The sequence below is a fragment of the Uloborus diversus genome, chromosome 9 (assembly GCF_026930045.1).
Source record: "Uloborus diversus isolate 005 chromosome 9, Udiv.v.3.1, whole genome shotgun sequence".
In the NCBI taxonomy this organism is placed as follows: domain Eukaryota; kingdom Metazoa; phylum Arthropoda; class Arachnida; order Araneae; family Uloboridae; genus Uloborus; species Uloborus diversus.
The window spans coordinates 108,996,563-109,023,515 of NC_072739.1; positions in this window are offsets into that span (position 1 = coordinate 108,996,563).

Below are 26,953 nucleotides of genomic sequence, written 5' to 3' on the forward strand. Positions count from 1 at the left end.
CAAATATGTTGCGGCGGAAGTTGAAAAAACGTTTTACCACTACTGAGACAGTGAGATGTACAAGTGCCAAAATTGAAAATTTCGAGATAGCCAGTTTAAATGATAGGTCCCATCTCCTCTGTTTTGGGAGATAATACTAGTAGCCCTTGTAAATGCTGTTATACAACATGATATGGAAAAAAATTTCGAAGATAGCCTAAATAGGACCGGAGCTTTAAACGCGTTTTATACAAAACTTGAAAATGTCCACTTACATCCCTTTACTTCTCACTGCCTCAATTGGTATTACCATGAATCTTCGAGTGAGGTGAATAAGAGAAACATAAATACATTTTCAAAAGTATATGCTTGAAATGTAAGAAAAAGTTAAAATTATACAGAGTTGAGAAAATGTGGTATTATTAAACTATAATTCAATCGTCTGTTAAATTTTGAAAAGAAAAAAATTGATTTACGAAAGCAGAATAAAATGTGGTTTAGAAAATGAATTAATTCGTATACCAGACAATATAAAAGAAATCACTTTTTGTGTGGGATGGAGAGTGAATTATTTTCTTTCCTCAAAGTAGCGTGAATTACGGCCTCTTTTGTGCAATAAAAAAATGAACAAAATAAATAAATCTGAACAAGGAGAGCGAAAATTGATATCGAACTTCTTTCCGAAGTCAGGTTCATGAAATATTCAGTACGAAATGAAAAGCAATTCGAGGAGGTTATGTCAACAGCGTCAATGCTCGCAGTGGAATCAAAAAAGCAAGTCGTTACAAAGCATGCCGTTGATTACATTTATTAGAAACGCGTCGTCGTTTATTTTGTTGCATATGGGCTGGTCGTTTAGGGCTGTCAGGAGGAGAGTTTTCCCGCTCTAGCGTTTGAAATGCAACGCATTTATGTGTGTGAATGTACAGGGTGTTCGGAAAGTTCTTGATACATTTTAAAATTTCATAGAAAAGTAACAAATTGTCGTATCAATATGCGGTTTGAGGCATAATACTTTCACAGGCTCAAGAATTTCTTATGAGATGTGAAAAAATGAAAAAGTGTAGTTATAAGTAAGTTACTGTGACGGCTGTATCGTTACAGTTTGAAAAACAGATTCTTGATGTAAATTACTAATTTTTTCTTTTTCCTTTTTTTACTACGGTATAAAAAAAAATTTTGTACCTATGAAGCAATATGGCGCAATCCGCATACTGATTCGACAACTTTTTGTTTTTCTACAAATTTTTCAAATGTGTCAAGGACTTTTCGGGCACCCTATATTTTGTCATTTTTGCATTCGAATGGAGCATATACTCGTTCCCCCCATCCCCCCTGTCCCGGGAAAACTTTGAAATGACGGAGCTGGACGTATATAGAAAAGTCAAATGGTGGCGAAGTTCTCGTATTTCTATAGAAATAACATACAACTAAAGAATAATGAAATGAGCTTCATGGTTTTCCAATTTGTTTAATAAAGTTAAATTCTTTATTTATTGTTGATGTCGAGCTAAACGATAGCATTATCTATGGAAAGAGCCACTGAGATGAAATGTCACCGTACCGACTTCTTAAAAATTTTCAACTCAGTCAGCTCCGTGGCGGGAATATTTTTCACGCGTACGTAGGAGAATATAATTGCTGGTACGAGGCTAACTTTAAACTATTCTGGAATGTCACCGTAATGATTTATTTTAAATCATCACGGTGACATTTATTTTAAAGGTTTACCACTGGTAAATAATGTCCCGAGAATTCTCTTTGTGTGGTAATGTTATTATTTTTTAATAATGTGATAGAAGGTTGCTGCAACGGTTTCCTTTAAATGTCTACCCTGAACAACAATGTGCTAAGAATACTTTAGTACGTATATACATCTATTTTTGTTAGAGTGATCTCAGACGAGCATTATAAATAAAATAATGTAGCTTTGATCGTGTCAGACATGGGTAAATGCGTAAAGTGTTTAACTTCTTAAAACATGATGTTTTTTAGAAAAACCGAATTAAAAAAAAAAAAAAAACGATTTTTTTGACAGAAAATGAATATATATAGATATTAGTGTAAGTTATTTTTTGCAATTTCAGTTTAAGAGGAGGATGGCCATGGATCGGGGTATGAGGCAATAGGTATTTTTGAAAAAAATATAGTACAAACAAAGTATTAGCGATTTTATTACATCTTTCTTTTGAATATCAAAATACCTAACCAAGTTAAATCCAATTGTCATGCTCACAACTTTAAGAGTGGCTAGAAATTCAATAAAAATATGAAGACAATGTAGCAAAATGTAAAATATACAACGTTTTTCACACCAAGTAACTGTTTTATAACAAATAATTCCTAACAAACTTATGGCTAATCATTAAATGCACTACTTGGTTTACACTTTAATTTACACAAGACCAATGCTGCATAAATGATGATATTTATGATTTAAGTTTAATTATAATCTACTCTATCTATTTTTACCAGAACGGGTCTCAGACGAGCAACAGAAATAAAATAACGTGCGATACAAGATACACGAGTAACCCTAGGGCAACTTTTGCCGATTTTTGGCAATTACAGTCTCTTTCATACCTACTTATTTATGAAAATTTAAGAAATCTTCAGTCTTATTTATGATTCTGATGATTTTGAAAATTGTTTGAGATAAATTTATTTAGGCAGCAGCACATGTATCGCAATAACAATCGAAGGAGCGGTGCATTGAAATCTGAAAATTTCAACAATGTACGAAATGCAGAAAAATTTCCCCGATGTTTGTGCACAAACAATGGGCGATTTAGATAACCAGAGGGACTGCTGTTGACAGTAAAGATTGTCGTTTAATCATCTTGTCATAAGACAATTGAGTGAAAGCAGGAGAAGGAAACAAAATCAGAGAACTCGAAAGATTAATAAAGTAACTTGTTCAATGGTTTGGAAATAAATGGCTTAATTTAGATAACTTGCGATCAATGCTCTTATGCTTTATGCTTCGATGCGCATGCACTTAGTGAAAACACCTGCGTACACTATACTAGAGCAAGGGGGTCGTTAGTTAACAAATGATTAGCAAATAACCTTCAAAAAATAAATGCATAACTTATAACTGTTACCCATGTCTGTAAAAATGCTCTTTATAAATACCCAATATGATGGCACCTCCTAATATGGGATAACTTACTCATGTTTTGTTTTATACGAAATCTACGGGAAATGCCTGAACTAGTTGTCTAAGGCAGTGGTTCCCAAACTTTTCCAATTTGCGGCATCCTCTGAAGAATTAGAATTTTCTCACGGCACCATACTTCATATCTATTATGCATTGTATATTACTGCGAAAGTCCGAAATTAGATTAATGTCGACAATAGTCGGTTTAATATCAACATTCACGTACCAATGATATCGGCGAAAGATCGAATATTTCCGGTGAATCACTGATGAATGTCGACATTTTCGATGTATCAATACCATCGATGTTTTAATTTTGAACTTAGTTTTGAAACATCGATTTTTTTCCATCGATGTCGCTTCTCCACCAGACGTTGGCCACCATGAATTTGATGCGCTTCCAATGTGAAATGTTTCTAACTTCACTTATCAAACATCGTTAAACTTTCCAAACCACACTTTCCTTTGCATAACCCGGCGGATGGAACATGTTTTTCCTTTCTGTACCGTGGACCAACCTTTTTCTCTCTGCATTTCTCGCGTAATGGTCCACTGGTTTTTAGGCAGTTTAGTTTGCGTTAATTCAAAACAAATTAAAGTAGAGAAAACATGTTTATTTATCTTTTTATATTTTTCTTAAAGTATTCATTTTTATTTATATTTTTACATTATGCTTGGATGGGATTGTATCCCCCTTCAGTCAAAAGTACTACTTTTAGTCACTGAAATTGATAGAATAAGCAAAAATAATAACATGGACCCAGAAAATAGCTTCATTTTTTCAACAGTTATTTTTTAATTAATTTTATAAAACAGATATTGATCAAACAAGGCGTGGTCTTTATTACGTCATAAATGAGGTACTTTGGGGACATCTGTCTGCCGCGATTCCACGTTATGATAATCACGAAGCAAATTAAATATTGCAACCATATCGTTGCCAGTACACGTGACTAAAGAAGCAAATTAAATATTACGTTCTGCGAATGGCAACAGTGAATGGCATTCCATTTTTTGTGATGTCATCGGCAGAAGCGCAAACAATAAAAGCGCACCGATTAATGTATTTTTTTTAATATTAAATTTAGTCAGATCATTTAAAAAATGGTCGGATCCTATGTTTTTAAGCATGCTCTTCCAGAAAAAAATACTTTTAAAACTTAAATTTTTTAATGCGATTAAACTTTTACACAAACGCAATCTTTAACTGCTAGGGATGTGTCGTGCATGGCTGAACGAGTCAAAAAGAACGACTCCTTAAAATGAACGTCACATTACGATCTCTTAAAAATGAACGGTCGTTCTTTTGAACGGCGAACGGTTTTGAACATTGCTCTGAAGGTACATTGGTTTCACTTCGCTCTTTAGTTCATTTTTACTTATATTTGGTCTTTAAGTTATGCTACACAAGTAAACATAGTTTGGTTCCTCCTCTCTACTTTAAACATCATTCGGCATCCCTTGCTCTTCAGTTTTTTGTCGCCGTCTTGTTTATGCCGGTAAGTTAAGGAAATAAGTTTTTTTGTTTTTACCGCCCACTTTACAAGTTTTCGAAATACTTATCGTTTAATTATTTTTTTTATTTTCTAAATTTATGTTTGATGATTTTTAATGAACTTAAACAAAAAAATCTTTTTAAAATGAAAGCAGTTGTTCAAAGGTACGAGGTTAATGAACGGGTGAAAAGAATTGAATGGATCCTTAAAACGAATGACACTACCCATGCCTATTAAAGACTAACACTATCCATCGACAAAAAAATGACACTATTTATCCCGTTGACAAAAAAAAGGAAAAAAAAAAATACAAAGCTGGAAAAAATTGGTTTAGGAAAGCAAGGTTTAACCAAAACATTTGGTGCATTTTTTTTCATTCATTCAATTTTTAATGAAAGAATTATGATTCGAGGATAGAAATATTTCAAATAAAAAATGTTGGAATTCTTGCAATTTCTACATTTTTATTGAATTCCACTCAATTTAATGTTGAGAACAGCGTGCAAGCATGCTAAATTTTGTCGTTATAAGCATGGATGCGAGAGGTCGGACTGATTTTGGTGTAAAGGCATCGGAGTCGGATGCTTTAAAAACTCAAAAATCGATGTCGGTCATTTTCCCTTCCGGCTCCACAGCACTGCTTCAATCAATACAAGCAGGTCACTTCAAGGGACAGGACTATCAAAAGCAAACCCTGGCTATGAAAAGTAAGTATAATACATTTATGTATGTGTTTGTATTTTGTAGTTCTCAAATTACACTGAGTATACACTTTATATGTCTTCCCTCTGAATCGTTTTGAAATGACAGGCCCGAAACAGCATTATCAAAGTGAATTATAAGAAATTCTGCCAAGAGTGTCATTTATTTGAAATGGACAACGAATGCACGTAAGAAAATTCGTTCAGCAAAATTAAGCCTACATAAATTCATTACTTTTTTCACTGATTATTCACAAACTATTTGGATACATGTGGATTTTTCTAAATAGTTTTCCAATAATATTTCAATTGTTTTGGCTATAATGCCTAAACCATTGTGTCTAAAAAGTACTTGAACTGTTCCAAGGGAAAAATAACAAATGGTCATGTTAGTGATGAGAAAAACTGCATTTTTAAATGCAGTAATGTACCAACATTTTCCTTCTAGCCCACTTGTCCATAAACCAATGCAACAGTTTTTTCCCCACCATCTTCAGCTTGACCCTATACCTGAGTGCTATTTATGATGCGTGATTAGCAAGGATCTTATTCTCTACAAACATTAAAAGAAGAAAAAAAAAAAAAAAAAAAAAGAGGGAGAGTAGGGGCGAGTTAAAACTATCCATCAACCTCAGGCATAAATGTGCACTTGGTAATTATAAAACATTAGAGAATTATTAATAAAAAATAGGGTTACAATAAAATGGCTCTATCACGCTTTATTTAAAACTAGTGGTACCCGCATGGCGTTGCCCGTAATAGAAAATTAAAAGGTCTTTCAGTTCGCCTGTATATTTACAAATAATGTATGGTGAATTTTCTCGCCAACAGAGTTACAGAGATCCAGACGTCCAGACGTTCTCCGGACATCCAGACAGAGACTTTCAGCTTTATTATTAGTAAAGAAGATATACTGGTATTAGTTGAAATAGGAAAACAAAAAGAAAGTGCACAAATAATTATGTCTCAAAATATTGTTCTACAAAATCTGAACTCTACCTTTTTCTTTTGTTCTACCCTTATTAATCAAGGCCTTACGAAAAGTTGTTATAAAACTTTAAAACACAATATTATGGAATGAAAGGTTACAAATTAAAAAAAAAAAAAGCAAAAGCGACATGGATACGCCCAAAAGCAAAAACTTATTTCAAGGGTTTGGAAGTTCCTTTTAAGTATTAGACTCAACTAGCTGGAATGCAAAAGAAGCCCCCGAAATAATATTCTACATTTTGTTTTGCTTTGTGTCATTGCATTCATTACGCTCAGCAGAGACAAATGATGACTGTGGACTGTACATATGTATTAGAAAGACAAATAATGTTGTTGAATTTTTCTAAAAGCGTTGAATACTTTATACCAGCATTCCTCAACCGGTGGTCCGGCGAACTGGCCCCGGTCCTCAAAAAAATTCACAAGTTCTCAAGATTTTTCCTCATCCACGTTAAAAAAATTTCCTTACTCAAAAAAAAAAGAAAAGAAAAGAAAAGAAAACACCATCAGTATCATCATAATAATACTATCTTATGCATGATTTACATGAATTTTTTAATTAATTTTCGTGCTTTTCTATGATTTTTCAGCTATGTTTATTATGTCTTATTCTTAACGTTTTTTTTTTGTAGCAGTTCTTTAACACGAGGTAAAGCTTTATTTTTAATATTCATTTCTTCATTCGCGTTAATATTATTTTGTAAAGAAAAAAAAAAAAAAACTTTCAGCCGTTCGCAAAAAAAATTCACAAGTATTTAACGACACTCGAGTCGATTGTGTTTTGAAAAAGAATAAAGGAAATGAAACCTCAACGATCCATAAAAACAAGGTTTAGAGCCTCCGACACCTTTACCCCAAAGCCAGTTATAGACACCGACTCCGCAAGCACTGGCAGAGCTGAAGATTCAAGGGGAAAATGACTAACTCCGACTCTTGGAATTTTGAATCTTCGAACCTAAGCTCCGACTAAGACTCTTCAGCCCTGTTTTTACAGTCTGTAAATGCAAGTTTTTGTTTTTTTCTTTTTGGAAAAAAAGTTTTTTTATGCGTTGAAATCGGCAATTCATAAAGCAAGAAAGATTGCTTCCAAAATTTATTAACCGCCAACAAAAGAAAAAGATCATAGTGACTGAAAAATAAATTAATCCAACAATAAAAAGTACTGCTTTTCGCAAAGTAAGTGAAAATAATCATTGTACATTCCTGGGTTTGGAAGAATTTTTTCATTAAAATTAGATTTTTCTTTCTCAATACCGATTCTTTGCGGGTGATCCATTACTGTGCCAAATTCTTTTTTTGCATATTGGAACACGTTATTCCATTTACTGAGAAATAAATACAGAAAATAAATTTTCAACAAATGTAAAAAACATAAAACTTTACGGGGGGTGCTGGGGTATGCGAACTCTTTCGCGTATCTTCCCGAGGTAGCGAAACCGGCGATGACACGGATTTGAAGTGAAGTGAGCTCACATTCGATGCGCATCGCTGGCTTTAGTGGGAAGTTACGCCACAAGTAAATAAATAAAGAAAAAAATGGCGAAAATGCGATTCTAAATCATTTTTCTGAAGCAGATTTTTTTTTCTTGTTCATTTCACTTTGCTTCGCGGTCAAATTGTTTTTCGGTTAGAAAAGATGTGTTTTGTAGCAGTGAGGTGTGATATGTTTAAATAGCTCTGCTTTGTGTCGCAACGCAAATAATGCGAAAAATGTTTCCTTCCACTGGAAAGAGGCGAACTAATGGTTCGATCTGGATCAACAGTTGTGAAACAACTTAGGGCTCTATGAGCAACTGCTTTTCTATTCACGAATGTGAGGCAGCAATTTTACCCCCCCCCCCCCCTCCATGGACGGACGGACAAAAAGGGCCAAATATCAGAATTATCTGACTGAATTTTAACTTGGTGAAGATGCGTTGGCTGATTAAATACCAAAGCAATCCAGTAAACGCGGAAACCTTATTTTTCAGAAAATGAAAATAATTTTGACATGTATTCTTATCCATATATTAAGGCAGCATGCTCAATCCATCTGCTCGGCTACGTTATTGTTACATATTTACTTTAAAACCCCGAATTTACGTTTTTCAATGGACTGGGTGTAAAAACACGTAAAATACGAAAGCAAAAATCAAATAGCGAGAAACTAAAAGTAGTAATGATGACTCTTTCTAAAGGTATAATATCTCTATTTTATGAAAAAAACATTATTATACATTCCATTTTAGATCATTTTTACACATTTTGTTTACGAATCTGGGTGTTTAGGTTGAAAATTCTTCCTTAATAGTGGATTGTTTTTTAGTCATTGAGTTCAAAGTAAATGCAGCATCTTCCAGGATTGAAATACTTGGTGCGTTTTTTCCCCCAACTTTTGAGAAAGACAAGTCTTCCACATTTTATAAGCTCTTCAATGCAATATTGAAAGAAGGTACGGGCTGTGTTTCCGGTTCTTCTTGTTCATTTTCATTAGCGGATGAAAAGTTCATAAGGACGGCTACGGATAGAGAAGTAGCTTGATTAGTTTCTTAGATTAACTTTCAACAAAAGAGATTATCGTTAAAAAAGCACAAATGAAACACATTGCATGTTTTGAAACCTTTATTTATTTATTTTTTAACTTCCCAAGCAATACGTAAAATGCGGGAAATTCATAAATATCAAACTTATAATCCGGGTTAAATTAACATTACGTAAACGGAAACACTGGGATCTGATGAAAAAATTTAGTTCTGTTCTATGCTTTCATAAAGTTTAAGACTATCAACTCGGCCGCCTCAAGTGAGGTTCGCTCTGTGATACGCTTTTCGTCAGCAAGGAACCTGTCTGCTGCAGAAATTCATCGACAGATTTGCGAAGATTTCGCTTCCACTGAAGCCATCAAATCGTCTGTCATCAAAGAAGGGCGACCGGAACGCTCCTCATCATGAACATTGTCACGGTCATTTTTGAATTATCTTACCCATTTATACGCACTTTGCTTTCACTCATAAACAGTATCACCGTAAACTTCGCAAATCTGTCTTAACCATTATGAAAGCATAGAACAGAACCGTACAGGTTAGCTACAGAGCTAAAAATGAGCACAGTTGTTCCCGAGGCATGTCGGTACACGACGCACGTATTCGTTACGGTGTGCGCGCGAACTACTGGTGTCTGAATCAAAACGGATCTTAAAAAACACGCCTCGTAGATCTACAAGACAACAAACCAAAGAGAAACCTAAAAAGCACATTTTTGAGAAATTAATGGAGAATCTTAAATATGACCATGACTAGGACACAGAATCATCAGGTAAACCTTGGGTAAAGATCTAAAACGGCAGGAAATTTTGTTGCCATAAGCTCCATAAAGAGACTATGGCAAACTTCAGACTAAAAACTGGCGATGATTTCATGACACAATATCGCAATCACATAGATTTTCTTCCATCTAGTACAGCATTTCACAATCTTTTTTTGATCAACAGACTTGCTAGAGCTTAAAAAATGAAAAAAAAAAAAATCGCAGACCGGCGATACCTTTTCTTGTTTTTTGTTTTTTTTTTTAATCTTTTCTTATCTTTCTCTATTACGTTTTTTTTTTTTTTTTTTTTTTTTTTTTTTTTTGGAAAAAAAATAGACTCGAGGGCAGATTTTGTAAACCACAAAGGTTTTTTTTTTCTTTTTCACAAAATATAATTATAAAAATCATAAAAAATAAATATAAAAATAAGGCTTTTCTTGTTGTTAAAGAACTGTTGCAAAAAATATTTGAATGTTAAAAATAAGATAAGTAATTACTGTAGGAATTATGTAGATGTAATGTTTTAAATATTGCTGAAAAACAGTAGAATAGTATAAAAATTAACCACAAAATTCAATTAAAAAGTTTGTAAAAGATATGTTTGTCTATTTTCATGGTGTTTACTGCTTTTTTTTTTCGAAAATTACTTTTATATATATTAAAAAAAAAAACCGCCTTCAAAAAACACCTTGGAACTAAAAAGCAAAAAATAACTTATTACACTTACATACTATTTCTTACCTAAACCTAGAAATGAAACTTATTTTACAATTTTACAGTACAAAAATCAATAAACACCCAATTATAAAATAAACACTTATTTTAATTACTATACGATGAATTATTTCGAATACCTAACTAATTACATATGATCTCTTAATTTTTAATTACTTTTTGAAGCCTCCTATAAACTACTACCTAACGTAACTGACAACCCACCGAATTCTGAGTTGAACACTAATTTGACTAAACGCGAAATTAGTCTATAAAACTAAACCTACTCAGTTACGATGAAAACGCGGGCAATGGCTCCACAGCAGTTAGTTTTACAGAGTTGAAATAATTGTGGGCATTTAGCAAAAGATCTCCACAAACCTAATGATTTTTATGATTATTTCTCTTTTCTTATGGGAGTCATGCTTGGCTTTTACTCAAGAACTGCAAATTTCGGACAAACATGATGTCTTTGATTTGTGTAATTGCTGTATCCAATTTCACTTCATGAACGTTGGTCATTGTATCAGTGTATTTGATTCATTACAGCAGGGAGTGAGCTCTGAATGGTTTCACCAAGTCAGTCTCAGTAAAAGTTTTTATATAACTTCGCTAATTTTACCTCTCACTTAAAAGAGACATTCAAAAACTTGAGTCACTTAACGTACTGCGGGTCATCCTGTGTTTCATCCAAGTTTCTGTCGCCTCTTTGCCGAACACATTGCAGATTAGTCAGCTAATTCATCCAAAATAATTTTTTTTCAAGGTGCCACCTACATTTATAATATCAGCTTCATGGTGACAAAGACATCGGCAAGCACTTTCTACAGGTTAAAGAGCATGAATAATGATAGGTTTTTCATTACTTTCTTCCTCGGAGAAAAATATTGTGCACTTTTAGTAAGTTAAAGGTTTTGAGGGATTTCCTTAAGCTTACTGAAGCGTTCCAACGTTTTATTCTGGCTACTCCAGCGAGTCTTGCACTCTGTACTGCCCTTTCTCAATTTTTTTTAAGCGAAAATTTCCGGATTTTAAATTTTAGTGACCCATTTTCGAAAACGTTTAAAATTTTTACGCATTTTCTCAGTTGCTGAACGTATGAAACTGAAACCTCGAATGAAAGTACAAATTCATTTTCATCGTTCATCAAATGAGACACAGTTTTTGTTGCTCTTCTTGCAGAAATTCGAGGAAGGTGATTCAAACTTCAAATGATGCTTGTGAAAATATTCGTTTTATGAGCGGCATTAGTTAGAAAACGCTTACATGTAAAATCTTCGCTGGATTGGAAATCCCGCGTAGTTTTTCTATCAATCCCGCAAAATATCATTCGGGATCTCGTAGGATTCGGGATTGGAAACCCTGCTTCTAACCAAGCCAGCCTTGTAGCCAAGCAGCTTTGTAAAACGCTTTTTTTTTTTTTTTTTGTGAAAATCACGGAAGTTTAAAATAAATGCGGAATAACTATGTGTATATTGTTTATGATAGTTTCTTCTCCCTTACTTTTTTCTCCGACTTTACTATGTACATTTCTCAACTTGAAAAAATATTAACATTTTTTCTGTTATTAAAAAACATTTTTAGAAAAAATTGATTTTTTGAAGAAAATTATAAACTCTTTAGGCCTTGTGCGGAACACCTAAATATATTTTGATTCGGATTAAATTTTTTATGCAATATGTGGGTCGGTAGAGGCAACTTTTTGTCAACTTAAAAAATTGAATTTCGAAAAAAGTTTTTTTTTAATTACACCGTAATGCACATTCTTAGAATCGGAGGTAGATCGTGGTCAGTGGTGCAGCGAAGAGGGGTGGAGGTTGAAAACACCCTCTTCCCTAGAGACATTGGTTTTAACATAAATGTCAATTCTAATACAGTAGTTTATGCATATGAAAGGGGTGTTTTGATCACCCCCCTCTTCATTTTTTATCAAAAAATCCCCTTCAGAAGGTATTTTTGATCAAAAAAAAAAAAAAAAAATCCTTCCAGAAAGTATTTTTGATCAAAACACCCCCCTTCGTATTTCTGACTGCACTAGAGCGTGGGGTTCTATTCCCTTTATTGGATCTCATAAGAATATTTTATGTTTATTAAATTTGATAGTTAAAAACTTATCAAGAAACGATAACGACAGCGTTAAATTTACAAATGTTTCAGCAGTGAAACAGTTCAAAAAATTTGAATTAACTTTAATGGAGGAGTTATATTTAAAGGCATTCGTCTATTTACATTTACGAGCGCTTGCTTATGCTAGGTTAAATTAGAGAAGTTAAAAACACACCGGTCATTGAAAGCGATGAGCAGCCTCTTTTACCGTTGTTAGAGACTTTCTCTAAATGAGAGGGAAAAACATTGCACACACAGAGTTAAGACTGTAAAATAAAATTTATACTCATGTTTTGAAGAGCCCTTTTCCGAGAAGTACAAGCAGCAGTCCCGATGAAGAGAAATTGTAGTATTAAAAGAATTCTGTACAGGCACTTATATTCGCGAGTCATAATTTTAGCGAAAATAAAGCTATCGATGACTTTGAATTTTAAGTGAACAGAACCAAAGGTAGATATGAGCAAGCCATACATTGGTATAGTGTGTGTAAAGTTGAAGTATTTCTAAAATTTTTTCAATAGTAATGGGCTCGCAAAAATTGCGAAAATTAAAGCCTCGCGAAAAAAATTCTTTTACAGTAATAATATGAAATAAAATAAATAGTTTTTCTGTTTTGTAATGATTTTGCGATCTGATTGTTGCGAAAATTACAGCGTCGCGAGGAAAGTTCTTGTACATCAATTATATGAAATAAAATAAATATTTTTCTGCTTTGTGCATCAAAAAACAGTTTGAAATGTTTTTAATTTTTTCTCAAACCGTCAACCTTGCGAATTAAAGTTTATTGACGATTGTTATAATAATTAAAGTTCATTATCGGTTCTAAAAATTAAAACTCGTTGTTGCTCTGTTTCGTAAAAAGAGTCCATTGCCTTCTGCTAGTTATTGTTTTTCTCTTTTGAGGAGCACAAATTTATTTTGTCTTCTTGTCTTCTCCCTTTGTTTTTCAAAACTTTAACTTCCTCATCCTGCCATTTAGGAAAACAACATCGCTTAGTAAAACTAAAAAGATTGATCGGATTTATTGATGAACGAAATGTTTCCGGAAGTAAATGCATTAAAAAATGAAATAAGTGTGATTGATAGGGCAGTTTTTGTACTAAAACGTTTAGTTTTAAAACTATGAAAAATTGCAATTTCGTATCTTTGTTTTTACATTGGCTTACGAATGAATGTGAAGTATTTATTTCCGATAACGCATCGTAAAAAAAAAGAAATTTTAAAATTTTTTTATCATTGTTATTCTTAAATCTATACCTCAGAGCCAGACTAACGTAAGTCCAAAAATTACGGTTTTCTGTTTATTACTGCTTTGTAGGTAGAATCCTATTCTGCATTGAGAAATGTAAACGTAATTCAAAAACCAAAATCCTTTGTAATTATTTACCAGTGTTAAAAAATCGCAAATTCCATCATCTGTATGCACCAGGCAAACGTTTTCTAGCTCTCCTGTACAGTAGCAATAATTTGTCTTACGTTAGTCTGGCTCTGAGGTACAGAAATTTTGAAATCGTTTTACAGAGCCAATAAAAATACTTAACTAGTTTTCAAGCTGTTTACTCTAACCATTTTCATGTTTCTCATATTTATTTAAAATTTTCCCTCAGTTAAAATTTTTATTCGTTGCTATATATTTTTCTTCAGTCGTAGGCATATAAAATTCCATTAGCATTTCCCTAAAGTTGTTAAGAAGATTCCTTTAACTATTATCATGTTTCCCTTGACTAATAGCATTGCTTCTTCTGTTCTTGAAGTTTTAAACTTCATTAATAACAATTCATAATCATATTTCTTTCCAACAAAAATAAGACTTTATCAGAAAGTGTTTATTAAATCATTATAACAATTTTCTGTATTACTGAGTTTGTTTAGCATATATTTTCCTGACATATTGAATCTCATAGTTGGAATCAATTAAAAACCTACTTTACTCTTATCACGGACTGTTGAGCAATAAATCGTGCAGTCATTCCCCGGGAAGAACACGTGCTCTTAATTTCAGTCAGACTTCGATTTCTTTTCGACAATACGGATCAGGTTATCTTGAATCTCATCTGCAGAATTATACTCGATAAACTTATTGACATTACTATTCTAAGATCGACTTGAAATCTGCTTTTTGTGGCGCTCCATCAGTGAAGGGGAGTTGGTACCTTGTATAAGCGTAATGTTAAACTGTTAAACTTTATGTGTCCTTTTCTCAAAGTTTTAATGATAGAAGCTTACAATTTCGCATTTTTCAAGACATAACTAATAGTCTACTGAAAAGAAATTTTAAGGCTATTTTGTTTACCTTATAATGTATAATGAAAATATATAGTAAAAATAATCCATTATATTTATTTATTAAGTACATTATTTTTACTAACATAAATTTTTTTAATGAAAAAAGGGACTATTTTTGAGCATAGAAACAGGTGTTTAAGAATAAGTATGAGTCCTTAAGCAAAAATTCAATTTCAGCATAATTTTGAACTTGTAATAAAATGTGATGAAAATATCAGTGCAAAGTAGTATGTAAGATACATATGTAAAATAGTTCTCCGTAAAAGCAACATGAAATTGAAAACTGACGTTTTAAGAAAATCTCGTTAATCAGCTGATCGCATATCTGCTTTTTTTATATACATATAAGTTTGTATAAAAACTTAAAAATTGATTTTTTAAATGTTTTAGGGTATTAACTCTCCTTAAAAGTAGCTGAAAAGAAAAGATATGAAGTATGAAATTAACCCATAGGCATACATAGCAATCTGAATTGTTTAAAACACATTTGAACATTTTATTTTATGGAACTGATAGCTATTATGACCTTTGCCTTTTTCGCTCTTTCACTCCTCCAAAATGAATTTCACTCCTCTAAACAACGTCAGAGTTGGAAACAATACTATGTCTGTAAAAACTTTATGTGTATGCACAAAGTTTGACAAAGCGCGGGCACCAAGTCAATTAAAAAGTGCCTTGTTGACCACTTGTTTTCAAAAAAGAGAGAAAAAAAATCCTGCATCAACTGTAAGAAATAATTTGTGTGGCGTCTAACATTTTTTCCTTTAGCCTAAAATTTTAGCTTTTGTCGTACCCTGTGAATATATATTCCGTGAAAGTCCTAAATCTGTTAACTGTCGGCATTATCTGGTGAAGATCACCATTCTCATACCTAAGACATCGGTTAAAGATCGAATATTTCCAGTGAATTACCAGTGACAGTCGACATTCTTCAATTTCGGTCTTCCACGGAACCATCTCATGAGGCAGTGAGAAGTAAAGGGATGTAAGTGGATGTTTTCAAGTTCGGAGTAAAAAGCGTTTAAAGATAAGTTCCTAGGTATGCTTCCATTGAAACGTATTTCTAAATTATGCTGTATAGCATAGTTTTATTTATTGTACCAAGACATTGCAGAGGTTCACCTACTATTTGTACTGGTTATCTCCAATTTTTTTCATTTTGCCACTTGCATCCCTTTGCTTCTCACTGCCTCATATGTGTATCTGTGTTCGATTAAAGAAATAAACCCTGTCATTAATCATAATTTCCGTGGTTGAAAACAATAACAACCCAGTCGTTATAAAACATTAATTAATCACCTTGACTTTCATTAATCGTAAACATCTCCGCCAGGGAATGGGGCCGTTTCCAAAATTTTAAAAGTATTCTTTTCTGAAAGAGCAAGCTTAAAAACATAGAACCTGACCATTTTTTGAATAATTTCTTTAAGTTTAATATTTAAAAAAAATTACTTAAATCGGTGCTCTATCACCGTTTAACGCGTCTGCCGATGACATCACAAATGATGAAATGCCATTCAGTGTTGCCATTCACGATCCAAAATATTAAATTCGCATCTTTACTCACGTGTATTGGCAACGATATGGTTGATAGCAAGGGTAGAGCACAATTTTAATTCGCTGCTTGATTATCATAACGTGGAAACGTAGTAGAAAGATGTGGCAAAGTGCATCATTTGTGACGTCATCAAGACCACGCCTTGTTTGAAAAATTGGACATTTCAAAAAACTAATTTAAAAAAAAACTGTTGGGAAAATGAAAGTATTTTCTGGGTCCATGTTATTATTATTATTATTATTATTATTTTTTTTTGCTCATTCTATCCATTTCAATGACTAAAAGTAGTACTTTTGACTGAAGGAAACCATCTCATTGCGACTTCACTGCGTGGTCAACCTGCACAGTAACTCCACTGCCGAGCATCCCTGTCAAAAACACTCCACCACACATCCATCCTCGGAAAGTTGTCTTTCCGGCAGAGCCCTACAAATCCACCAACCACAGCGCGAGATGACATTGAACTTGAACAGAGAAGCGATCGTCAGATGAGAGCAAGATCAAGGATACATCCCAGACGATTTCCAGCTCCAAGACGGTGAGGAAGTCTGATGCTTCCTCCGGTAGTTCCTCAAGGACGCTGTGCCGATTGACTCAAGATTTCATCCTCTCTGTTTCTCTAGCTTTTCCGAAAACCCGACATTTCTATCTTTGGTGATAAAATCGTTATTTCATTTTCACTTGAAGAGGAATTTAGGGTAAGTGTTTTTTTTTTTTTTAATTTCTCTATCTGTGTGACTGATTCTTTATATTTTTAATCTGATTGTTTTCAATGTTGACAGCTCAGTTTTATGTGTTAAATGCTGATGAGTAGGGATGTACCGAATACTACGAGTATATTTTATCGAATATCGAACATTTGGTCGAAACTCTTACCGAATATTCTGTTGGAAGCTTTTTAACTGTAATATTTGCATTTATATCTTATGGTAATTTAAAGTTAAAAAATATATCAATTTTGTGTTAGTTAATTTCTTTTTAAGCGATATTTAAAGCTTCAGAAATTTTAATGCTGTAAAATTTAATTACAAAGTGTTTCGTTTATACATTATTAAATATTCTTTTAAATATTTTTAAAATGTTGATAATTTATTTTCGCTGCGTATTTTGTTATAATTCAGCAGTTAATGAACTTCTCATATTTATGAACACTTTAGGTTACAATTTTTATTTCTGGATAGTTTCATATTTAAATGAATTAGTAATTAATAAAGTTTAACTTAACGTGTCATGAGGATTAAAAATGAATTGAAAAGCAAAAACAATGTACTTAAACACCTGAGTGTTTAACTACAATATTGTTGCATTAACTACAATATTGTAGCATTAAAATTAATTCTAATGTAAGTAATAATTTGAATTAATTATGTATTACTGTAGCATTAACTGCCTTTCATTGTATGAAAAAATACGAGTATGTGTTTGTTTACCAACTTGCGAAATTTAAATTCAGTTTGCCGAATGTGCAGTAAACCGAATACCAACCAAATATTCGTTGCATCCCTACTCATAATGAACTGTCTATTTCTATTAAAAGTCAATATTCGTAATAATTTTAGGACTTCTGAAGTCACTCAGAATGTACTAATTTAAATTCTGAAATGTTTTTAATTACACGGTACTTGAATGTTTTTGTTGATATGTGGAAAATGAAAAATCATACTTTTGTGTTTTGAAAGTATTTGTCGCTCATCAATGACAATAATGGCGCAATTCAAAAAAAAAAAAAAAAAAAAAAAAAAAACACAGAGAGAGAGAAAGAAAAACCGAACTTAATTGGAGAATACGGAGATTTTACGCAATATTACTTTTAATTGCTTTGTTCTTAAATACTACAATACGCGCAAAACATTATGATGTTATGTTTATTGGATACTTTTTTTAGTTTAAATTACTAGTAAATAGTTACGGTTTGCTAATAATTAAAGCCAAAATAGTGGTGCTGTATGTATTTACTAAAATAAAAATGATTAAATAGTTGTATAGTAAGTTTTGTAGTATGATAATTAAATAGTTGTATAATAAGAAGTGAAGCGTAAAAGATTTTCTTCTGAACTATGAAAATTTAATGATTTGCTACAATGGGGTTGTTCCCATCAGTCAAAAGTACTACTTTTAGTCACTGAAATTGATAGAATGAGCAATAATGATAATAATAATAATAATAACATGGAGCAGAAAAGATCTTTTATTTTAAAAACATTTAATTTTTAACTATTGTTTAAAAATTCCGATTTTTCAAACAAAGAGTGGTCTTTATGACGACACAAGGGATGAACTTTGACGCGCACTCCTCTGGCGCCCTGAGTGTTTACGCTTGCTGTCTACCGCATTTCCAGATTGTGATAATTCAGAAGTGAACTAAATATTGTGCTCTACGCTTGATAAAACCATATCGTTGCCAGTACATGTGAGTAAAGAAGCGAATTAAATAGTGAGCCCTGCGCTAATGGCATCAGCGAATGGAATTTCATTACTTGTGATGTCATGAGCAGAAGCGTAAAAAAATAAATTGAATCTGTGCACCGGTTAAAATTTTTTTCAAAAATGTTAAACTTTGTTAAATTATTCCAAAAATAGTCAAATTCTGTGTTTTAAGCATGCTCTTTCAGGAAAAAATGGTTTTTAAATTTCGGAAACGACCCCATTAAAGCAAAAATAGTGGTGTTTAAAATGTTTACTATTAAATAGTTGTACAGTAAGTAGTGTAAGAGTAAAAAAAAAAAAAAAAAACTCTAAATTATCAAAATTTAATGATTTGCTACAATTGGTTATGTTGTTTATACGTTTTGTGGCAAGAAAGAGCATTAAATTAAGATCTTCAATAATTAGCACGTTCTCTCTTCTTTTTTTTTTTTTTTTTTGGGATGTGCGAGTATTGTCACAGGTGAGCAACATATGTGTGTCGAAATAATAGTAATTTATTAAGGAAATCAAGAAATTGTTGATTTTCACTTTATATTGTGAATGCATTTTATGTCTAATTTCTGAATTTTTTCATGAGAATGTGGACAACTAAAAATCGTAATTTTTTATTTCAAAAGCATTTATCGTTCACCGACGAAAATAATGGCATATTTCCTTTTTTTTCTTCAAAACACATGAATAATTTGAAATCATGATTTTCTATTTAAAAAGTATTTATCTCTCACCGATGAAAATAAGGGCGCATTAAAAAAAAAGTAATGGAGAAAATCTGTCGTTTTACGCAATACTACTTTTACTGGCTTAGTCTCGAATACTAGAACACGAGCAAAACTTTTATGATGTTATGTTTGCTGGTTAGTTTTTGTAGTCAAAATCAATAGTGCACAGTTAAAGTTTGAAAAAAAAATCTTCTAGGTTGCGAAATTTAAGTAATTTCACGTAGTTGATTATACCTTCTTGTACATCTCCACACAACCAGCTATGCAAGCTAATTTTGTGCGAGTTTTGTGGCAAGAAAGAAAACTATATTTATATAATAAAAAATCGCTCGTCAAGGTATGACGGGCGAAAATTGCTTCTGCATTTGAACGAAGCAATTGCCTATTTGGTGATATTTTGATAGTTGAAATTTTAACAAGTGGATGAACCCTAAACTCCAGTAGATAGCGTCTAGAAATGTTTTTCTGAATCATGCTATATAGCAGCACCTATCAGGGCTATTAGCAGTATCTCTTGCTTGAAAACAGAGGAGAAGTTCACATACCGGTTACACCAAATTTTTAATTTTGGCATTTATATCCCTTTGCTTCTCACTTCCTCTCTTGTCCAATGCAACGATTTGTTTCGAATTCGTTATCACATTATTCAAAGATGTGCCAGATGAAACGCGAACCAAGTGTCCCTGCAGAGATATGAATGCGAACGGACGTCCGCCGTAGAGTAGAGAAGGCAGTTAGGTGTGTGAAGGGTTTCCCGGCATTGCAGGTTCATCACTCGAAGCATTTGTTGGTTTGTCAGATCGGATAAAGCAGAGCAGTAAAATGAAATTAAAAAGTAATAAAAGGGGAATTTGTTTCTGACAAATTAAAGTTTTCATAATTAAGGATTTTGGCCAGATTTTAAAACAATATTTATTATTATTATTTTATAAATATTTTTATTTTCGGATTTATGTGCGCTACTGTTGATTACTCTGTGTATCTTATAGTTATAATTTTTCATACACTTCAGCCTATCTTTGCAGCTTTTTTATCCATAATAGTTATAATTCAATTAGAAATAAAAATGTTATCGGTACATTTCTACAACGAGATTACTAATGAACATGATCTTTTGAAGTTAGTGAACAAAATACTGTTAGTTTAGTTTAAGTGTGTTAATTTTTCATATGAAATGTATTTTTATGGCGTATTAGAATTTTAATTATTAACTATAGTTCGGGCAAACCTACCCTGGTAGCGTCGTAATGCTGTGTAATAGATAAGTCTTGAAAATTTTGAAGCAAACGTTTTATTTAAAGTGTAATATCCCAGGTGTAAAAATGTACCTCAATGTTTGTATTTTACGTAATATAGTTCTGTAACAGTATGAACTTCGTCATGTATACAAAATTAATTAATGTGTATTGTGTTTACTTCCGAGAGTGGGGGGGGGGGGCTGCTGCGTCTTGCATGTACTTTAGCAAAAGAACTTTTTTATCCCTCATAAATGTGGTTTCTTTTTGAATTAAAATATCGTTACTCGTCCTTCAATGTCAATTATATTTAACGTTGAATCTGGATAGCACTGTGGACTCGCGGACCCCCGGGGGTCTGCGGACCACATTTTTGGAAACTCCGATCTAAGCGATTATTGATAGATAAAATTTTCACAATAAATTTAAAATTAATATTATTAATTTTTTGGCAATGATTCTTCTGAAATAATTTTTCTGTTCTATTTAGTTATTTTATTAATTTTGCTTATTTATTATGAAGTTATCATTCAAAAAGCAGAATAATACTTTAAAGTAACAAATATTAAAAAAAAAAAAAAACTACTTGATGAAAATCGGTTTTTTTGCGTAAGATTATATAGAAATCGATCTTTCTTTTACTTCATTTTTTAAATTCTTACTTATGTTTTCCTAATGAATTTTTTCCAGATGGTTTGCATGTTTACAACTCATTCATGCAATTTATTTGTTTTGTTTTTTTCGCATACTTATTGGGGGAAAATGCTAGAATTGAAAATAACCCTATTTAAAAAAAAAAAGAAATAACATTTAGAATTTATTGAAAAAAGATCGCAAACAGATTGAGATAATGAATTTGAAACAGTTTTTATATTAACTATATCTTATAATATTTTTGTACTTCCTTTTACGAAGTAAAGGAAGTATTGCATTCGCGAAAAAATTTTCACCCAAAAATCGGCCTTAATTTCCATTTTGCTCGCCCCCGAATGAATATTGTTTTTTTTTTTCAACCCGACCACACGTGGATATATGTCTAAGAACGTATAAACACCCGAAATATTCATTTTGACGCTCCTCGAATTAATTACAACGAGTTTTCTCGTGATGTCTGTATGTACGTATATATGTGCGTATGTACGCATGTATCTCGCAAAACTCAAAAATGGTATGTCCTAGAAAGTTGAAATTTGGTACGTAGACTCATGGTGGAGTCTAGTTGTGCATCTCTCCTTTTGGTTGCATTCGGATGTTCCAAAGAGGGTCTTTTAGACCTTTTTTGGGGGAAATCAGTGTTAATTTCAATGCGAACTTAAGTGGTGTTATAATATTATAGTGTTTTTTTTTTTTTAAATCTGGTTTCATTTTCATTTTGACCACTGCTGGCGTTATGTAGAGAGTTAACCATTGAATCATATTGTATTGGGAAAATTAATCTGTATAAAACTTTTTTTGTTTTTGCTTCAGTTCGCAACAAACTTGGGGTAAAAATATTTAAAGTTTCTTTGCTTACTCCAAAAGGCACTATTATCATTAAATTGGCGTAAAAGGAAGTCATGTGATGCACACATCGGCTCGTTTTTAACAATAGAAAACTTATGTGCAAGAAAGGTACAGCTCCACATTTTAAGAACTTTCAGTGATAACACACACAAGAAAAAAAGTTTTAAAAATGCATTTTTTAAAGATTTTATCGCTATATTTTAAATTATGTTAGAATTTGTCTTTCTCAAGCCCCCCCCTCCACAAATAGGGGTCACCCGGGGTGCTTTTCTCCCTTGTAGTATTAATATTTAATATACAGTTCTTCTCCTGAAACGCAGCCTGCTACAGCTCCAAATCTTTAATATCTTACGGAATATTGGTTGAAGATATCTCATTATTGCCCATAGTGAAAGATAATAGTTTTCTTCATGTATGTATTTCAATGTAAAGCACGAAGCCTGGGAAAAAAAGACCGTTTTTTTCTTGCACCGAAGTCTTTAATTGTTTTCAGAATTAAATCTGCAGCTAAAAACAAGCAAGTGAGAAATATACGGCTGTCGTATGGAAAAGTAGGCTCAATTAGTTCTCGACGAACGAAACTAAATTTTCAAAATCTGCTTGAAAAGGCTGTCAAATCAATAAGACAATGCAACTTTATAATTTTGAGCATAAAAATAAAATCACTTTTTGTTTTACCTGCGGATAAATAAAAACTCTGTTTTCTATGAAATAAGTGTTTTCTTGATACGCGTGTTATTATTTATTCTATAACATATGATTGGAACTCTTCAAACTGTATGATTTTAACTGTGCTGTTTCTAAAATGTTTTCAAACTTTAATAAACGTGGCAGCATTATAATCATTGAAATATCTTACCGTAAACTCTAAGTCGGAGATTTTCTTAACTTGCTTCAGCTGTACGGAACATTATTCAGAATTTTAAATTAGAAAAATATATGTATATATTTCCGTGAAACTGCCTGAAAATATATGCAACTTCATTTTTTTATTACACTACTGTTTTATTTTGTAATGTTTTAAAACTAAACGTTATAACAGTATGATGTATTCAACGTTTGCAATTAATAAAAAGCATTTGCAAAGAGATAATCTCAAGTCACGTTTAACTCGAAAAGTTATAAAACATTTTGAGCGTCAAAAGATATTTTTTTACAAACTTTTTATAGAAAAAATTGTTTCTGAAATGCTTATATAAACGTAAATATTTCTCTTAATTTAGGAATTAAAATTTAATTTCATTGCTTGATTTTTGAGTACCGTTAAATTGGAGAGTCAGATAAGAGAAAAATTGTCATTATGATTTACTTTAAAAATATTTTAAGATTGTAAAAATTTTGCTGGAATGTTTACAGAAGCCTTAAAATGGTCCTTAAAGTCTCTTTATTACTTGAAATTTATATTAATACAAGTTCTATGAGCATGCCTTTAAATTGGAAGATCAGCTTCGAGGAAAATGAATTTTTGGTTTTTTCAAAAACATATGTTTTTGAAATGCTTATCTATGCTTAAAAATGTCTTTTAAAGTCTTTTGATGACTTAGGGGTTATATTTACATTTATAAATTCAGTTTTGAGTACAGTTAAATTCACTACTTTAGTCATAAAAGATGTTTGGAGAACTCACGTTAGGGTTTGGAGGGTCCCCGAAAGAAAATGTGACTTAAAACCAATTTACATTATTTTTGCACTAAAAAAACCAAATATTTCCATCGGGACGACGTCATCTCCCCCCCCCCCTTCATGTACAGTATTGGTTAAGTTGAAAAGTCAGTTCTGAGGAAAATGATATTAATGGCAAAATGTGCTTCTTTTCTGTAGTCAATTTTTCGTTTTTCATGAACTTTCCGTGATTTCTAAAACCTTCCCAATACAAATCATTCCTATGATACCATTAAAGATGCAAGCCATCAGGGATGCGTTTGTTTGTAACTTTGGAGCACGGGGGGGGGGGGGGGGGGGGGGGGTCTGAAATTTATAACGGTGAGTCACAAGTGTTTTTTTTTCTTCTGACATAAGTGAATTTTCGCAACATGTTGTTGACGTATGAGCATGTGCGCCAACTACGGAAGATAATCAAAAAAAAAAAAAAAAAGGTCGATATTTAGGCTTGCTTATCACACGATATCATTGAGTTCTGATACGAAATACGTGAAAAGGATGCATCAAAGAGAATGTCCAGATAAGACGAATCTATGTGAATAAGGGGAAAAAGTAAAAATTTGATGCGCGTATTCCGCTCATTCGCAGGAGACTCTGCTTCTGCAAAAGCTAACATCGGTAAAAAATAATAGATTCATCCATTTCCGACTGTAAAACGGATGTTTGTCTTTCCATACAATCCGTGGTCAGTCAGTAATTTAGAGAGCTTTCGCTATATGTGTTCGAGTAAGGTCATCATGCAGCCGAGGCGAAGGGAGGCGTTCCAGCAATTTCTTCATTCGGCAAATTTTGTCTAAAGATTCGACAAAAATTTTAGTTCTATTCTGCGAAATTTGGAATTATATTCCGTAAAATTTGGAGTTCCATTCGGCAAATTGAGAATTTCCCTCAAAAATTTTAAGTTTGGGGTGTCCCTGACTGTTATGATAATTATGATCCGGGACAGGTAAAATAAGTAAAATCTTTGGACCCAGGAATACATTTACTATGCCAGACAAATGATTTCTCAAGGTTTATAGGAAAATTAATTGTAACGGTTCTTCTGAAGGAATCTTGTTCCGAAAGAACCAATCACCAAGGCATTTTGTTCAGCCGCCGAACGACCTGGCCCCTGGGATTTGTAAGCCCCTGGTTATGATTATCATTATAATAAATATAATAAAATGTTATTGCCGTCGTGGCATCGAAGAAATGGCTGAAAAATAGCTTAAGACAGCAGAGTATGACGGTCTGTACTTCAAATGCCGGGATTCTAAAGTTAACAATGCATTACTAAAGAAATAAGTAAGTAATATATTGCAAAACTTATGAATCACCCTTATAACTCGATGTTTTATTTTTTGGACTGAAATTTACATTTCAATTACTACAACCTACCATCCTCTTAAAAGTAATGCAGATGCAGTATTTCTCAACAAGTTCGCGTGCTTCTAACCAATGCGCACTTTCGCACGAAACAACAAAAGGATTAATCACTTTAATTTTCCTGCCACATGTGTCAACAAGTGATAAAGGGAAAAACAAGGGACGAAGAAGCTGCTTTTGAATCAGATATAGCTGACAGCCACCGGAAATTAAACATGATTAATAAACCATAGGCTTGTAAGGGGATTAAGGGTTTCTATGTCTTAAACCTGAAATTGCTCATCGTCAAGACCATTGCCGTGTTCTTGAGATGACACATCTACGAAGGTAATTACAAAGTTTGTTGTGGGAAATTAATCACACTGTGGTTAGAGCTGGAGCTTTGTTTGGAGCTTAATCCTGTGTGTCAGTATGTCAGGATGTTGTTGAAGTGTGTGAGAAAGAATTTCGTTTTGATCAATTGGTTTATTTGTTGCAGACGAAAACGCGAGAAAAAATTCCGGTTATTATATTACTTACTATTGATATTTATGACATTTTGTTTATTGCTCATATGGGGCGTTCCCCCAGTTTCGACGACATAGAATTCCCTTCCCCTCTATTTTTCAGTTTAAATCTCACCTTTTGACTGATTTATCTTTGACTTGATTGTAAGAGGGTAGGAAATTTTAAGTGTCGGCGAAAAAGGCGATAAGTACTGTAAAAGTTCCCGTCAAAATAAGTATTCTTAAGTAAAGTTAACCGAAAATCCAAAGCTTCTGAATAAATTAAACGCAACCTTCCATTAATGCAACTAAAATACTTCATTATCTTCTGCTGGCAGTACAAAAAAGAAAAAGATGAATGGTTAAAAAATAATAAAAAAGAAGGGTTAATTTTTTACCTCAAAGCAAAAGCAAAAATTTTATTTGTTCCCAGTCGAGAAAAAAAATGGCAACATATCTTTCTTCTCAATGATTTCATTCACGCTAATTAAAACTGGGTTCGTGGCAGACGATAAGTTTCCGATTTTATATTAATGTTCCAGTGCTTAAAAATGCTTATAACTTTTCTCCTGGTGATTTTACAGCTTTGGTTTTCTTGAAATTCGAAAGAAGGAAATGTATATCAGGGGTAGCTTTGTGAGTTTTCGAATCAGACAGAAATTTAAAAAAAATCAGATACCTAACTATTTCTGGATGAAATCGCCATTTAATGACATTTTCAGGTCCTAAAATTAAAATTCGAATGGTTCGGTTCTTTTTTGACGTTCGAACCCCCCCCCCCCCCTCCCTCTAAGTTCCTTTCCAGGTGCCCAAGTACCTCCCTGCCAAATTTGGTCGAGATTCAACGTAAACTGGATTTGTGCACACAAATATATATCTACACATTTGTTCTCTGTTTTATTTATATAGATTTGATTTGCTTATGACCGATACTACCCGGATTATCCAGATTGCTTCTGATCTAAGTTAGTCTAGACAAACGAGGCTGTGTTATAGCGAAATAATAACGAATTTTGTTTAATTTAACTTTTTTTTTTGAAAAAAAAAAAGAAAAAGATCAGTAAACTCTTTAAAAAAAAACATACAAATGTACGACAAATGTACGAAACATACGAAAAGAAGTGTTTTTTTAGAATTGATTAAAAACGCAACAATATTTTCCCTTAAATCATTAAAAACTCACACATGCATAATAACGGTGAATTAAAAATGATAATTATAGCGCATTCTCTGTTGTGCGAATCTTTCTTGCAGTAGCATCTTACTTCCGCTGTGTTATTTT